The sequence below is a fragment of the Mastomys coucha genome, unplaced genomic scaffold (genome assembly GCF_008632895.1).
Source record: "Mastomys coucha isolate ucsf_1 unplaced genomic scaffold, UCSF_Mcou_1 pScaffold7, whole genome shotgun sequence".
In the NCBI taxonomy this organism is placed as follows: Eukaryota; Metazoa; Chordata; class Mammalia; order Rodentia; family Muridae; genus Mastomys; species Mastomys coucha.
The window spans coordinates 65039760-65055202 of NW_022196913.1; positions in this window are offsets into that span (position 1 = coordinate 65039760).

A 15443-nucleotide genomic window follows, 5' to 3' on the forward strand; every position below is an offset into this window, starting at 1 on the left:
TGACTATCAAAATTTTCTGAGCCATCTCTTTGAACACATTATTTAAAATCATGTCAGAAACCCTGTACCAGGCTACAGGATTCCAACAGCCTGTTACTGTGTTTCCCTCGAGGATCCTTAACATGTTCACACGCCTTTGAGCAGCCCTCGAGAGCTAACCCCTGCACCTGTAGCATGCATTGGTCACGTGACTCTTGTGGTAAACTTCCAGAGAGCAGCTTAGATGTTGTCTCTTCCAGCTGAGGCAATGGATCTGCCTAAAATTAGCTAGGAAAAGGCTGCTGGCTCTATCCAGGTTTCTGCAAGGAGCAGGCCATCGCGACTTCGCTTCGTGCGCTCCTTCCCTCAACATTTCCTGGGGCTCAGCCCTCAGGTGTGTTTCATGGAAAGCTGCCTCGAACTTCTCGGAATTGCTCAGGATTCTTTCTCAGTTCTTCATGGGGCCTCTAATGAAGTCTGAGTTGTAGCCTGGGGTTGATGCCAGCCTGGAATGCAAGGAGACTGAAAGCTGACACCCGTTCCACAGAGCAAAGGGCCTTGCACTGAGGTTGTTGCCATGGCAACCTGGGTATGTTCCTGGTGACGCATTTACACAACGGGGTTAAAGTTCTTTGAAACCAGCGGCTGCTGTAAAAACAGCATATTAAATATGCTTCGGACTGTGGGCTGTGCATTCTCTCTCTGGAGACACCCTCTCCCCCGCCGTGGTGTGTGTGTGTGTGTGTCACTGGGGGAAATTTCTGAAAATGCAAAGTGATTTTACAGCAGAATTAATCAAATGGTGGGCTAGCTCTGCACAAATCTCTTTTCTCCTTTTTGAAAAGAAGGGAGAATAATTTGGGTCATCATTCCCCACTCTACAGTATTTGTTTGTTTGTCTTGTTATCTCTGCATACCAAAACATTTGTTCTCTCACCTTGACTCCCTGGTATTGAGCAATATGTTTAGAGCTAGTCACTTGGTAAATCATTTGGAGAAAAGGATGACATCAATGAGTCCATGATTTAAAAATCTTTTGCCTTTTTTATTTGATTTTAATTGTTTTCTATTCATCTTTTAGTTTTGTGTTAACTTCTTATTCAGACAGATATTTGAGGGGGAAAAATTGAGTCCAGAAATATAATGATTGTTCTGCTAGGAAAGCTCTTGTTTGCTGGCTGTCTGCAGGTTCTACAGATCAGATGGGTAACCAGACAGCTTTGCCAAGGGAAGCCTAGCCCGGCCCAGCTTGTCACTGTGTTTAAAGCAACTGACTATCCCAGTTTGTCCTGAGTGTGAGCTTTTCTGAGGCTTGAGAGATTTATTATTAAAATGAGAAATGTCAGGCACACCAGGCTAGCTAGTCACTCTGTATCCAGCAACCACCACTTAATGTCTGCCCAAATCCTGGGCTCCACAGAGGCATCGACACCAAGTCTGCTTGTCTTTGGGCAGTCCCATCTCCTTTGGTAACTTAGTGGGATTGGCAGCCAACCTGTCTGTCTGTCTACTCAAGCATATTCAGGTCTCATAAGAGACCATAAAAGGTATTATGTCCATTCCTGAGACACTGTGAGCCCAGGCTCCCCTAGGTGGGACCCCCTTTTGGCCTCTGGCTACCATCTTGGTTGGAATGAATGGGCCATGTGTCACTGGCTTCCCGGCCCTGCCTTCATTCACATCAGTAGAACCCAGCACTGACTAAGGAAGCTCGATCATGTAGCTTCCTTATTGTGGTACCTGAAGGAAGGTGAGGCAGGATCTCTGACTAGTCAAATCGAGATGGACACAGTAGGTCAACCTCACCAGATTTTTACCCTGGCCTGACTCTCTATCCTATGGATGAACAGAAGGGGCTTTAGAAAGACTTGTGGGCTGATTTTCTGGTCTCTGGGAATATCTGCCTGGGATATTTTTCTCTATCAACTTAATCAAGATGTCTTGGTCACCTACCTAGTCTGTTGTACAACGTCGTCACTGGGGCAGTCAAAGGATCAAGACATGCTTCCATTTTTATAAAGAAAGTGCCATTAAAATGTTCTAGTTTCACTGTTTAAGTCTAAGAGGGACGAGACCAGTTTAGCTTCTAGAAACACAACACAGACATAAGAGGCTCTAAAGGATACACTCTGGAGTAAACTACTGTGATTTTACCCCAAACCCTCCAGGCTACCTGAGCAACCCAGCAGTGCCTTACCTTGGAAGAAAGTCATCTAGTTAATCACACAGTACAGAAATCCCAGATTCATTCATTCATTCATTCATTCATTCATTCGCAGGGTATTTACTGAATGCTTACTATCACTCAGAATGCTTAGCCCTACTCCGGATTCCCAGAGAAAAGCAGTATTAATCAGGAACAAAGAAAATAAATCAAGCTGTTGGAATCAAGGCCTTGCTCTCAGAGGCTATAGACCAGGGGAGGAGAATGAATGAGAAATTCCTTCAGCACACACATTCACAAACACCCTCCTGGAAATAAGCTCTTCAGGGTGGGTTCACTATGGCTGCCTAAGGTCCAAACACTAGTGCAAACAAGTTCAAATGAAAGAATTTCCCTTCAAATTCTAAATTACGGCATTCAAGACTCTCTAGCTACACGAGGTTCTTTGTTTGTTTCTTCTTCCTGGGAAGTCAGAACATACATAGTTTTTTTAAATGCTGGCGAGCAGGTAACAAGAATTTTTTTTTTTTTTAAATGTCTGTCCAGTTGGTATGCATACAAACTCTATACTGCTTCCTATGGCAAGAGCTCAGGAGACAAGTAAGGCTCTCTTGGCTAAATGAACTAAGGGGAGGTTAAACTCCTTAGCTTGTTAGAAAACCTGGTAGATTTCTAGAGGGTTGGGCAGAAACTGGAGCCCTTGAAAGGTGTGAACTTACGTGAATAAATGGTGACCTTGAGGGTGGCTGGCTGCGTTTGAGATCAGATCCTCCAGCTTTGATATCAGATCACGCCTGTGCTTTGCCGATGTCACTGCTGTCTCTTGGGATGCAGTTCTGAACAAAGTACTGCATTCCACACTCCATGATGCTGGGCCTGTTCTTAATCTCTTCCATTTTTGGCAAGGGTAGATGATATGCGTTTTTTTACTTTAAAACAAAGTTGTGTTGTTACGGGGTGGTTTCTATTTTGAGTTTTTTCCTAGAAAGGAAAGAGAGGTTAAATTGTATTCTATACAAAGTAGAAGAAGGCTGCTTTGAGAAGCAAATAGCTGCCTAGCTGTGTTACTGTTGAGGTGTAGCGTGGCATTTGATTCTGTGTATAAGTGAGATTGTCTTCAGAGGGTAACTAAGAAACTAAACCCAATATATACTTGCCAAAATATCTTCTCCTGGGCCATTTCCTCTTAAGTACAATGTGTGTTCAGATATCTGTGACCTCAGTTGTTTGCCTAGACAGCTAAGAGGTCATTCGGGGAAAATGGCTTTTAGAGAGATTTGGTTTGGGTGTTCAATCCTGTCTTAGATGATGGAACTATGTCTTAGAGAAAACAATAAAACAAACAAAAACCTCAAAGGAAACAAGTAATACTTTCTGGGACAGGAAAGATAGCTTTAAGGATGCTCAGCACCTGTGTTCAGTCTCCGGCATCCATACAGAATGCCGAGACGGTCTCCAGCATCCATACGGAAGGCCGAAACAGTCTCCGGCATCCATACAGAATGCTGAGCATGGTGGTTTGTTCCTTTTCCCAGCATGGAGAGAGGGGGAGGTGGGAGGTGAACCCCTGCTATTCACTGCCTACCCACCTTACTTTAATCAATGAGTACCAGGTCCCATGGCATCTTGGACTGACAGACCCATGTCCTAATCTTATCAAATTCTGCCTGGAAACAGGCCTGTGGAGGACAATTGTAGCACTACACACCCTGGGAATTGATTAGATCTGTCAGTACCACAGAATCAAGGTGGTGAGGGTCAGAAACTGAAGGATAAAGTTTCCAGAACACTTTCCCGTTAGGTGATGGGGCATGCTTTTCTTACCCAGTGCCTTCATTTGGGTTCATTGCTGTGAAGAACATACCATGACCAAGACCCCTCTTATAAAGGCACACATTTAATTGGGGCTGGCCTATAATTCAAAAGGTTTGGTCCACTGTCATCATGGCAGGAAGCAAGGCAGCATGCAGGCAGACATGGTGCTGGAGAAGCTGGGAGTTCTACATCTTGAGCCAAAGGCAGCCCCGAGAGGACAACCTTCTGAAGGTGGCCATGAGGAGACTCTCTTCACAGCTGGATGGAGCTTGAGCACTAGGAGACCTCAAAGCCCACCCCCATAATGACATACTTCCTGTAACAAGGCCACACCCACTCCACCAAGGCCACACCCCCTAATAGTGCCATTTTCCATGGGCCAAGCTTATTCAAACCACCACACTCAGGAAGCCATTTTTCCTTTTCTGAGGGGGGGGGGAGTGGGGGCGAGGGCAAGGGAGAGGGAGAGGGAGAGAGAGAGATGCATGTTAGTATCTGCAGAAACCAGGAGAGGGTTTCGGATACCCCTGGAACTGGAGTTACAGATGTTCGTGAACTGCTTGATATGGGTTCTAGGAACTGAGCATGAGCCCTCTGCAAAAGCAGTATACACTCTGAACCACTGAGCCCTCTCTCCTTGGGGCAGTAGGACCTTCTGCTCCAGGGGTTGCAGGCATACATGGAAAGGACTCTGCCAGAGTGTAACAGACTCACCTCTATTCCAGGTGAGCTTCTTCCAAATGGTGACACCTTTGGGGACAGATTTAGTAGAGTCCCAAAACCCTATTGCTCCTAAATGTCTGAACCATCTTAAATGGCTTGCCTTTCCCCTGAGTAGCAGCTCGTTGCTTTGAAACAACTGGCTCTTTAACATCTAATTTGCTCAAGAATTTCTGGATGTAAATTCTCCAATGTTTCGAGAAGGCTACCTTGTAGTATAGCCTGATTCCCAGAACCTAAAACAAATTAGATTAATCATGCTAGACACAAAATAAAAGTGCCTTGTGGCGCCTGTCTGGGCGAGCCCTAAGATTCCCTTGGGTTGGCCAAGGAGAGAACCTTGTATTCCGGGCTGCCACCCGCCCTATGTGAGAGCAGAGACCGCGGAGTCTGCGCTGCGAGGAGTGCTGTTGTGTTAGGACCCAGTCAACTGCCAAAATTCTTGCCACTGTAAGAACAGGCAAGCAACAGTCACCCCCTTTAGGGTAGCTTTGGGAAAAGTGTGATTTTTTTTTCTTTGTATACTCCAGCTTAAAATGCAAACATTTTGTATTTCCTTATAACCATCCACCAAGCTATCTGCGTTCCTCTTCTTGATTTGATACCCATCTTTCCCAGCGTCTCCTGCTCCCCAACTTACACAACCCCCTCCTGTCTCTGTGCATGAGAGCTGTTTACATGTTGGGGAACACAGCACCTCACACTGTGGATTTCTTCCTCAGAGCTCCATGCACCCTTCCTGAATGTCAGTGAGTCACGGGATTTCAACTCCTAACAAGTTGATGGCTGGCTCCAGGACAGCATAGGCCCATGGGCTGATGCTAGGCTAATCTCCCGGCTCTCCCTTGTTTACTCTGTGTTAATCAGGGCAGAGGGAAGTGCAGAAGATTCTAGCAGCCTGGTCTCTGCTTACACAGAGGGGATGCAGAGGCTGTGGACTCTAGGTTTCTTCGGCCTCTGAAGCCTTGGCTTTAGAACCAAATAGAAGTATGTCTGACCATGTACTTTCATCACTAAACCTTTCAGGGGACCACATAAGGAAAACCCTTTCTGATCATGCCTTTTTCAGTCCCCATGAGAAATTAACCTCACATTTGCCCAAGAGTGATTTGTTTAACCCTTTTCACCTAGTTCTCGCCATTTCCTAAGCTTTAGTGGAGGTGCTGAGTGTTCAGGAATAAGAGGGAAGTAGCTCAGCCCAGGCAGTAGTGGCGCACGCCTTTAATCCCAGCACTTGGGAGGCAGAGGCAGGTGGATTTCTGAGTTCGAGGCCAGCCTGGTCTACAGCGTGAGTTCCAGGGCAACCAGGGCTAAACAGAGAAACCCCTGAAACCCTGTCTCGAAAAACCAAAAATAAATAAATAAATAAGGAAGAAGCTCTAGAAAATGAACAAATAATTTCAGGTGGAGAAAAGGTTAGGAATGAAACAACCACGGGGCTACGACGGAGGATGACCACGGAGCCGTGGTACACAGGGTGATGGGAACAGGTGTTTCTGGGGTGTCGGTTGTATTAGCTTCAAATTACTGCCTCAAAATAACTGAGAAAGTTCACTTGTAATGAAAAAAGGTTTATTTGGTTTGCAGTTTTAGATCATACAGTATCAGTGCTTAAGCCATGTAGTTAGGGAGAGTCCTCATGCAGAGCAGGGCTTCAGGATTGTTTTCTGTTGGCTACCCCCTGTTCACCCCAGAAATTATTATACGATCCCAGGAATACATATTTACAAACCAAACATTTACTTTTAATAAGCCACAAATCAATTTATTTTAAAACAATTATTTGGTGTGCATATAATTTTATCAGTGGTTAAAGGCAAGAGCAAATTTTCATGTTAATTATTTTTATGTAGGGGATTAAATCTTTTATTTTAAGATTTATTTATTTATTATATGTGACTACACTGTAGCTGTCTTCAGATACACCAGAAGAGGGCATCAGATCTCATTACAGATGGTTGGGAGCCACCATGTAGTTGCTGGGATTTGAACTCAGGACCTCCAGAAGAACAGTCAGTGCTCTTAACTGCTGAGCCATCTCTCCAGCCCCAGGGATTAAATCTTTTTTTTTTTTTTTTTTCTTCGAGACAGGGTTTCTCTGTATAGCCCTGGCTGTCCTGGAACTCACTCTGGAGACCAGGCTGGCCTCGAACTCAGAAATCCGCCTCTGCCTCCCAAGTGCTGGGATTAAAGGCGTGCGCCACCACCGCCCGGCTAAATCTTAAACTGAGTTTTTGTCACTCCAAGATACAGAGCACCACTGTCAATATTTTTAAAATTCAATATTAATTTATATTTAATAATTATAGAGAATTATTTGTATTTTATAATCATAATTATAGTATAGAGAATTTTGCTTCACATAAGTATAAAATGGCCGAGGGATGTTTAAGACCTTTTCAGAAGCTGTTGGAAATTCCCAATCCCTTGCCAAAATGTATTATATAAGAACAAGTCAGCAACTCAAACAGCGATATTTAAATACATATACACACACATGCACACATTTGCACACACACACCTGCACACACACATTCACACACACATTTTCACCCACATTTGCACACACATGCACACACATACATTAGCATGCAGACACACATGCATACTTGCACATATACACATTCACACCCATTCACACATACACACATTTGCGCACACTTACACACACACACACACACACACACACACACACACACACTAGTATGCTTGTGGAGATCAGAGAACATGTGAGGGTCAATTCTCTCTTCCCCAGGTGGATCCCACCAATCAAACTCAGATTGTCACTCTTTGTGGCAAGCACCGTTTCCCACTAAGCCATTTTGCTAACCTCCAAACAGCTTTCTTTTTTCTTTAAATCAAGTACTCTGTTACAATTTGGTTATGCAAAGTTGATATTTACGTGCTAAGAAATGATGGTAGGAACATATTAAAAGTCTTTGCTTTCCATAATTAATACCTTACATTTCTCAGACCTCAGGAAAGTCTGCAGTGCTCTTTGGCACTGTCTGGTAGGCTATTGCACACACCATGCAATAGACTGCTGTGTGGTCAGGGCCAAGGCCTCAGCTTCTCTAATCAATGTGGATGAACACTGCTAGGAGGCGCTCTCAATCACCGTATTTGAGTTTGAATCACACTTTGGAAACCATCTTACTGGTTATTAACTTCTCAAGACTCTTGACATTTGGTTACAAAAGCCCATGTGGAGTTGCAACCCAATCTAAGAAGCTGAGCTGTAGAATAAACCACTTACAGCATGAGCCTGGAGAGACAGACAGAGACAGAGAGACACAGAATGACACAGGGGGAGGGGGAGGGGAAGGGGGAGAGAGAGAGAGAGGGAGGGAGAGGGAGAGGGAGAGAGAGAGAGAGAGAGAGAGAGAGAGAGAGAGAGAGAGAGAGAGAGAGAATATAGTTCCTTTCAGACTATGTCTCCGACCACATTAAAGACCCAGAACTAGTCCCACATTTTAAAGATTGTACTTCTTCCCATCAGAATCACTCTGAGGGACAAACTTTAACAGTCAGGTCTTTAGGAGACATCCAAATCATAGTGATTCTTGGAAGTCAGGGTTCATTCACCCTTTGGGTTTTTAGTCTCATTAGTAAAATAATTTAAGAACACACTCAAACAGAAGCTCAAGGACAATTGTATGAGAGTTCAACCAATCAGCAAACAAACCTTAAAAACCAAAACCAGGGCAGGTTAGCTGTAAACCTCCCAACTTCCTGGAGGAGAATGGAGGAAGGAGTTAGAGAATGTCACTCAGAGGAGGAAGCAAGGAAGCCCAAAGCCCCAGAAAAAGCATGCTTAGGTTCTGTCAGCATCTGAAAGAGACTGAAAAAGTCAAGGGAAAGTTATACATTTTGGGTACACCGAGCTGATCCTTGTGGCGGCTCGGCTTGCAGGGACGGTGCTGGGTGTGGGGGTGTTGTTGGGGCAGGGTGAGTGCAGTGTCTCAGTAAAGGGCTCATTATTCCACCTCAGCACGGCCCACCTTCCCAGTGTAGTGTCTTATCAAGGCTGTTGACCCCGCCCAACAGGACTTTAGGGTTGTACCCAGGCTACGAGTTCTGTTCTCTGCACTGGAAGGACCTTTCCTTAATGGTCATTTCCAGGTACTCTCCAAGTAGCAAGGATAGTTGATTCAAAACCCCAAGGTAAATAGTGTGCTGCAAAGATAAGTAGACCATGAAGAATGTCACATAATCACAACATGGAGAAGTCCTAAGCGTTGTGGGATCCAGGGATATGTAAATAGCAGGGCAGAGGGTGTCTGTCACATTTTGAAAGCACTGTTGCTGCGTCTGTGAGGAACTCTTGCTACTATGCTGTGTTCTTTGAATCAAAGGACTTCAAGGATGGCCTGGTGTGAACAAATGCACTCTGGGAGCCCAGAGGAGGCAGAGTGAAACATCATTAGCTTTGGGGAGCATGGCGACCCTAAGAACTCGGCCAAAGGGTCACTGCTCCCTGTTCTAAGGAATGCTTCTCCAGGTTTCTATGGGATTCTAGATTCAGAGTCTGCCAGCAGTGATCTACAACTTTCCAAAGGAATTTGTGGCCAAAGTCTGTCTGGCATCATGCAAGTTGGCCACAGGAGAGTTAGGGTCTGTGGGCTTGTCTGCGTGTTCTGCTCCTGGCTTCTCTCTCTCTCTCTCTCTCTCTCCCTCTCTCTCTCTCTCTCTCTCTCTCTCTCTCTCCCTGCATCCTTAGACAAGTGACTTCCTTCTTGTGCCTGGGCCTCTGTCACTGTTAAATGGCCATGCCGATACCCACTTCCTAGTTAAGGCTATAGGAGACATCGCTTGAAAGAAAATGATTCACTATATTTTTTTCTTTAGTAAAAATAAATAACTTTTACTCAGGGTGCCTATTTTGCATGCCAATATTCTAGGGAAACTTACTAACAATGCTGAGGGGGAAAATGACTGGGAGAAAAGATTTTTTTTTTATGGCAGATTAATGAAGGAAGACTGATTATAAATATTTTTATGAATTACTGTGTCAGAACTCAAAAAAATACCCATGTGTCAATTTAGATTGTCCTACAACTAGCAGAAATAAAATCTTCAAATATTATGAACTCTTCATTTACAACTACAGTCATTGCTTATAGTACTTAGCTGTGTACGTACAGTGGGATGAGGCCTTTTTTTTAAATGTAGTATTTGCTGTTTTCTTTTAAGTTTAAAAATGTAAAAACCTTACATTTACAAGCACATATATATGTCTTTTAAGCATCTGTTAAGTGCTCATGGATGCCCAGAGGCCAGAGGTCACTGGGTCCCTTGGAGCTGGAGTAACAGGGTGACAAGTGGTTATGAACTTGCCAGTGTGGATGCTGAGAACTGAACTCAATTCTCTAAAAGAGCAGAAAGAGCCAGGCAGGGGTGGTACATGCCTTTAATCCCAGCACTTAGGAGGCAGAGGCAGGCAGATTTCTGAGTTCCTGGACAGCCAGGGCTACACAGAGAAACTCTATCTCTAAAAACAAAACAAACAAACAAACAAAAAACAAAACAAATAAAAAAACCCCGAGAGAGAGAGAGAGAGAGAGAGAGAGAGAGAGAGAGAGAGAGAGCAGAAAGAGCTCTTAGCTGCTGAGCCACCTTGCCAGCCCCATGCTATTAAAAAAAGTGATTTTTTTTAAACATTATATTTTTAAATTTATTTTTGTCAATCTGGATAACCAAAGAACTAAACTTTCACAAAATTAGCATAGAAACAACAAAGTCTTAAAAATCTAACAGTTCTATGCTTTAGTTGTAACACCTAACTAAACTTTGGGCAAAAGGATTTCTTATTTTATGAGCCAAGAGAGCTTATGGAAAAGCTAAAGAGGTGCAAGTTTCATGTATGTACTGTTAGGAAAGGTAGAAGTGCGGCTTCCATGAAATTTGGGCAGCAGTAAGGGTAAGTGAAGGAACTCACGAGGCCCCAAGTCTCACCAGGGCAAGCCAATTTGGGTGCTAGACAACAGAAGAATTGGTAAAGTTCTCCACCGTGCAAAACAGCATGTGCTTACCTGATTTTATCACTATGAATTTGCCTGCAGCTATATCTGTAGTTACCTATTTGAAACGGTAGAAGTGCACCATAGCAAGGTTCTTAGAACCTTTGGTGCTGACCCATGACAACAGGTTGGTTTTCAATGAATTATAGCACAATAAGTTAAGTTGATGATAGAGGCCTTTAAGGAGGAAATAAATAAACCTCTTAAAGAAATACAGGAAAATACAATCAAACAGGTAGAAGCCTTTAAAGAGGAAACAGATAACTATAAAGAAATACAGGAAAATACAATCAAACAGGTAGAAGCCTTTAAAGAGGAAACAGATAACTATAAAGAAATACAGGAAAATACAATCAAATGGGTGAAGGAAATGAATAAAGCTGTTCAAGATCTGAAAAGGAAAATAGAAGCAATAAAGAAAATAGTCTGCAGCAACCTTAGTGATGGAAAACCTAGGAAAGAGAAAAGGAGCTACAGACTCCAGTCTGCATCACCAACAGAATACAAGATATGGAAGAGAGAATCTCAGGCATACAAGATACAATAGAAGAAACTGATACTCCAGTCAAAGAAAATGCCAAATATAAAAATTTTCTAACACAAAATATCCAGGAAATTTGGGAAACTATGAAAAGAGCAAACTTAGGAATAATAGGAATAGAAGAGGGAAACAATTCCCAGTTCAAAGGACCAGAAAATATCTTCAACAAAATCATAGAAGAAAATCTTTCTAACCTAAAGAAAGAGAAGGCTAGTAATATTCAAGAAGCTTAAAGAACACCAAATAAATCGGACCAGAAAAGAAAATCCTCCCACCACATAATGATCAAAGCACTAATTGTACAAAACTAAGAAAGAATATTAAGAGCTGCACGGGAAAAAGGCCAGGGAAAAGGCCAAGAAACATATAAAGGCAGACCTATCAGAATTATATCTGACTTCTCAACAGAGACTCTAAAAGCCAGAAGATACTGCACATATCTTGCAGACCCTAAGAGACCACAGATATTAGCCCAGAGTATTATACCTAGCAAAATTTCAATCACCATAGATGGAGAAACCAAGATATTTCATAACAAAACCAAATTTAAACAATATCTTTGTATTAATCCAGCCCTATAGAGGATACTGGAAGGAAAACTCCAATACAGGGAGGGTAACTATACCCAAGAAAACAAAAGAAATTAATCATCTCCTAGCAAAAAACCAAAAGAAGACACATCCATACACACACACACAACCACACACACACACACACACATACACACACATGCACACTACCAGCAATAGCAACAGCACAACAACAACAACAAAATAACAGGAACTAAAAATCATTGGTCATTAATATCTCTTAATATCAATGAACTCAATTCACCAATTAAAAAAAAAACCCACAGCCTAACAGAATGGATACATAAACAGGATCCAACATTCTGCTGCACACAAGATACACACCTCAACAACAATGACAGCCACTACCTCAGAGCAAAGGGCTGGAAAAAGGTTTTCCAAGCAAATGGATTCAGGAGACAATCTGGAGTAGCCTTCTAATATCTAATAAAATAGACTTTCAACCAAGACTAATGAAAGAGATGGGGAAGGACACTTCACATTCATCAAAGGAAAAGTTCACCAAGATGAACTCTCAATTCTGAACATCTATGCCCCAAATGCAATGGTACTCACATTCATAAAAAATTACTTTAGCTTAAATCACATATTGAACCCCACACATTAATAGTGGGGGACTTCAACTCTCTACTCTCACCAATGAAGAGATCATCAAAACAGAAAGTAAACAGGGAAACAATGAAACTAATGGATGTTATGAACCAAATGGACCTAACAAATATCTACAGAACCTTTCATTCGAATACAAAAGAATATAACTTCTTCTTAGTACCTCACAGAACTTTCTCTAGAATTGACTCTATAATCTGTCACAAAGCGAGCCTCAGCAGATACAAGAAGATTGAAATTATCTGATCACCATGGATTAAAATACAGCTGGACTTCAACAACAGAAACAATAGAAAGCCTGCAAACTCATGAACAACTCTCAACTCAATGACCACTGGATTAAAGAAGAAATAAAGAAGTCAAAGACTTTTTAAAATTCAATGAAAATGAAGACACAACATACTCAAATTTATGGGACACAATGAAAGCAGTGTTAAGAGGAAAATTTATAGCAATAAGTGCCTTCATAAAGAAATTGGAGAATTCTCATACTAGCACCTTAGCAGAACACCTGAAAGCTCTAGAACAAAAAGAAGCAAACACAACCAAGAGCAGGAAATAATCAAACTCAAGGCTGAAATCAATTAATCAGAAACAAAGAGGACAATACAAAAAAAAAAAATCAACAAAACCAAGAGCTGCTTCTTTGAGGAAATCAACAAAATATATAAACCCTTAGCCAAACTAAATAAAAGGTAGAGAGACAGTATTCACATTATCAAAATCAGAAATGAAAAGGGAGACAACAGAAACTGAGGAAATTAAAAAAAAAAAAAATTCTTCACAAGCCTAGAGATCGAGAAAGGATCTTAACTAAGCCTACATCTGACCAAGGGCTAATATACAAAATATATAAAGAACTCAAGAAGTTAGACATCAACAAACCAAATAACCCAATTAAAAAAAAAACTGGGTAGAGAGCTAAACAGAATTCACAACAGAGAAATCTCAAATGGTTGAGAAGCACTTAAAGAAACAGTCAATATCCGCAGTCATCAGGGAATACAAATCAAAATGACTCAGATTCCATTTTATACCTATCAGAACGGCTAAGATCAAAAAGTGACAGCTCATGCTGGTGAGGAAGTAGAGCAAAGAGAAGACTCCTCCTTTGCTGGTGGGAGTGCAAACTTGTACAACCACCCTGGAAATCAATCTGGCAGTTTCTTAGAAAATTGGAAATAGTTTTACCTAAAGACACCACTATACCACTTCTGGGCATATACCCAAAAGGTGCTTCACCATATCACAAAGACATGTGGTCCACTATGCTCATAGAAGCTTTATTCATAATAGCCAGAAACTAGAAACAACCCTGGTGCCCCTCAACTGAAGAGTGGATACAGAAAATTTGGTTTCTTACACAATGAAGTACTATTCAGCTGTTAAAAACAAGAATATCATGAATTTTGCAGGCAAATGGATGGAACTAGAAAACATCATCCTTTGAGTGAGGTGACCCAGACCCATAAGGACATGCATGGTATGTAGTCACTGATAAGTGAATATTAGCCATAAACTACAGGATACTCATAATATATATATACTCCACAGACCCAAAGAAGCTAAACAAGAATGAAGGCCCAAGCCAGGATGCTTGAATCTCACTTAGAAGGGTGAATAAAATAATCAAAGGAGGCAGATGGAGGGAGGAAACTGAGTGGGAGAGGGGATGGAGAGGGGGAATTGGGGTGCGGAGGTCAGAGTCTGATGTTGGGAGAGATAGGAGAAAGGGCCAGAGAGGGCTAGGGGAATGAATGGAAATCAGCAGCTGGTGGGGGTGTGGGTGGGGGAGCATCTCTAGGAGGTGCCAGAGACCTGAGTTGGAGGAGGCTCCCAGGAGTCAATGCATGTGACCTTAGCTGAGATGCACAACAGTGGGGTTATGAAAAATGAAGAGGCTGCCTCCTATAGCCAGGCAGGAACCCTAGTGGATGGATAAGGACACCAACCAACCCACCCACAAAACTTTTGACCCCAAATTTGTCCTGTCTGCAAGAAATGCAGAGACAAAGGTGGAGCAGAGACTGAGGAAATGGCCTACCAATTAACCAGCCCAACTTGAGACCTTTCCCATGGGCAAGTTCCAGTTCTTGACACTATCAATGATAGCTACTCTGCTATGCTTGCAGACAGGGGCATAGCATAACTTCCATTCAGCAGCCGATGGAAACAGACGCAGAGGCCACAGCCAAACATTGGACGGAGCTCAGAGACTCTTATGGAAGATTTGGGGAGAGAATCGAGGGCCCTGTAGCCGATAAGAACTCCATAGGAAAACCAACAGAGTCAACTAATGGACCCTTGGGACTAACTTGGGACTCTCAAGAAACTGAAGCCCCAACCAAAGAGCATACACAGGCTGGACCTAGGCCCCCTGCACATACGTAGCAGATACAGCTCAGTCTTCATGTGGGTGTCCAACAACTGGAGCAGGGGCTATCCCTAAAGCTGTTGCCTGTCTGTGGACTCCATTTGCCTAACTGGGCTGCCTTGTCTGGTCTCGGTGGGAGAGGATGCATCTAGCCCTGCAGAGACTTGATGTGTCAGGGTGAAGGGGGTACTCAGAGGAGAGGGGGAGGGGAGACGGAGGGAGGGACTGTGTGAGGAGGGAGGGGGGCATTGATCAGATATAAAGTGAATAAATAACAAATGGAAAAAAGAAAACCAGAGAAACAAACATATATATCCAAACATTCATTAAAAACTACCATAGTACGCATGGATACAAGTATCATATACCCTAGAAATAATGAAAATCTGTTTTAATAATGACAATTTTCTGTTTCCACGCAGAGTATTCTGTGTTTGAGGTATCGTAAGACGTGCCAATATGGCGCATATTAACCCAGGATTGGCCCTGGTAACCCTGACCAGCACAGAATCTTCCTGTCAGACTTTGTAGTATAAGCTAAGCCGTTCTCTTTTTAAAAGGAACAAATATTTTAACTTGTTAGAAAAACATCCCCGAAGGTTCTAAAAACACACATTTCAAGAGGGGGGGA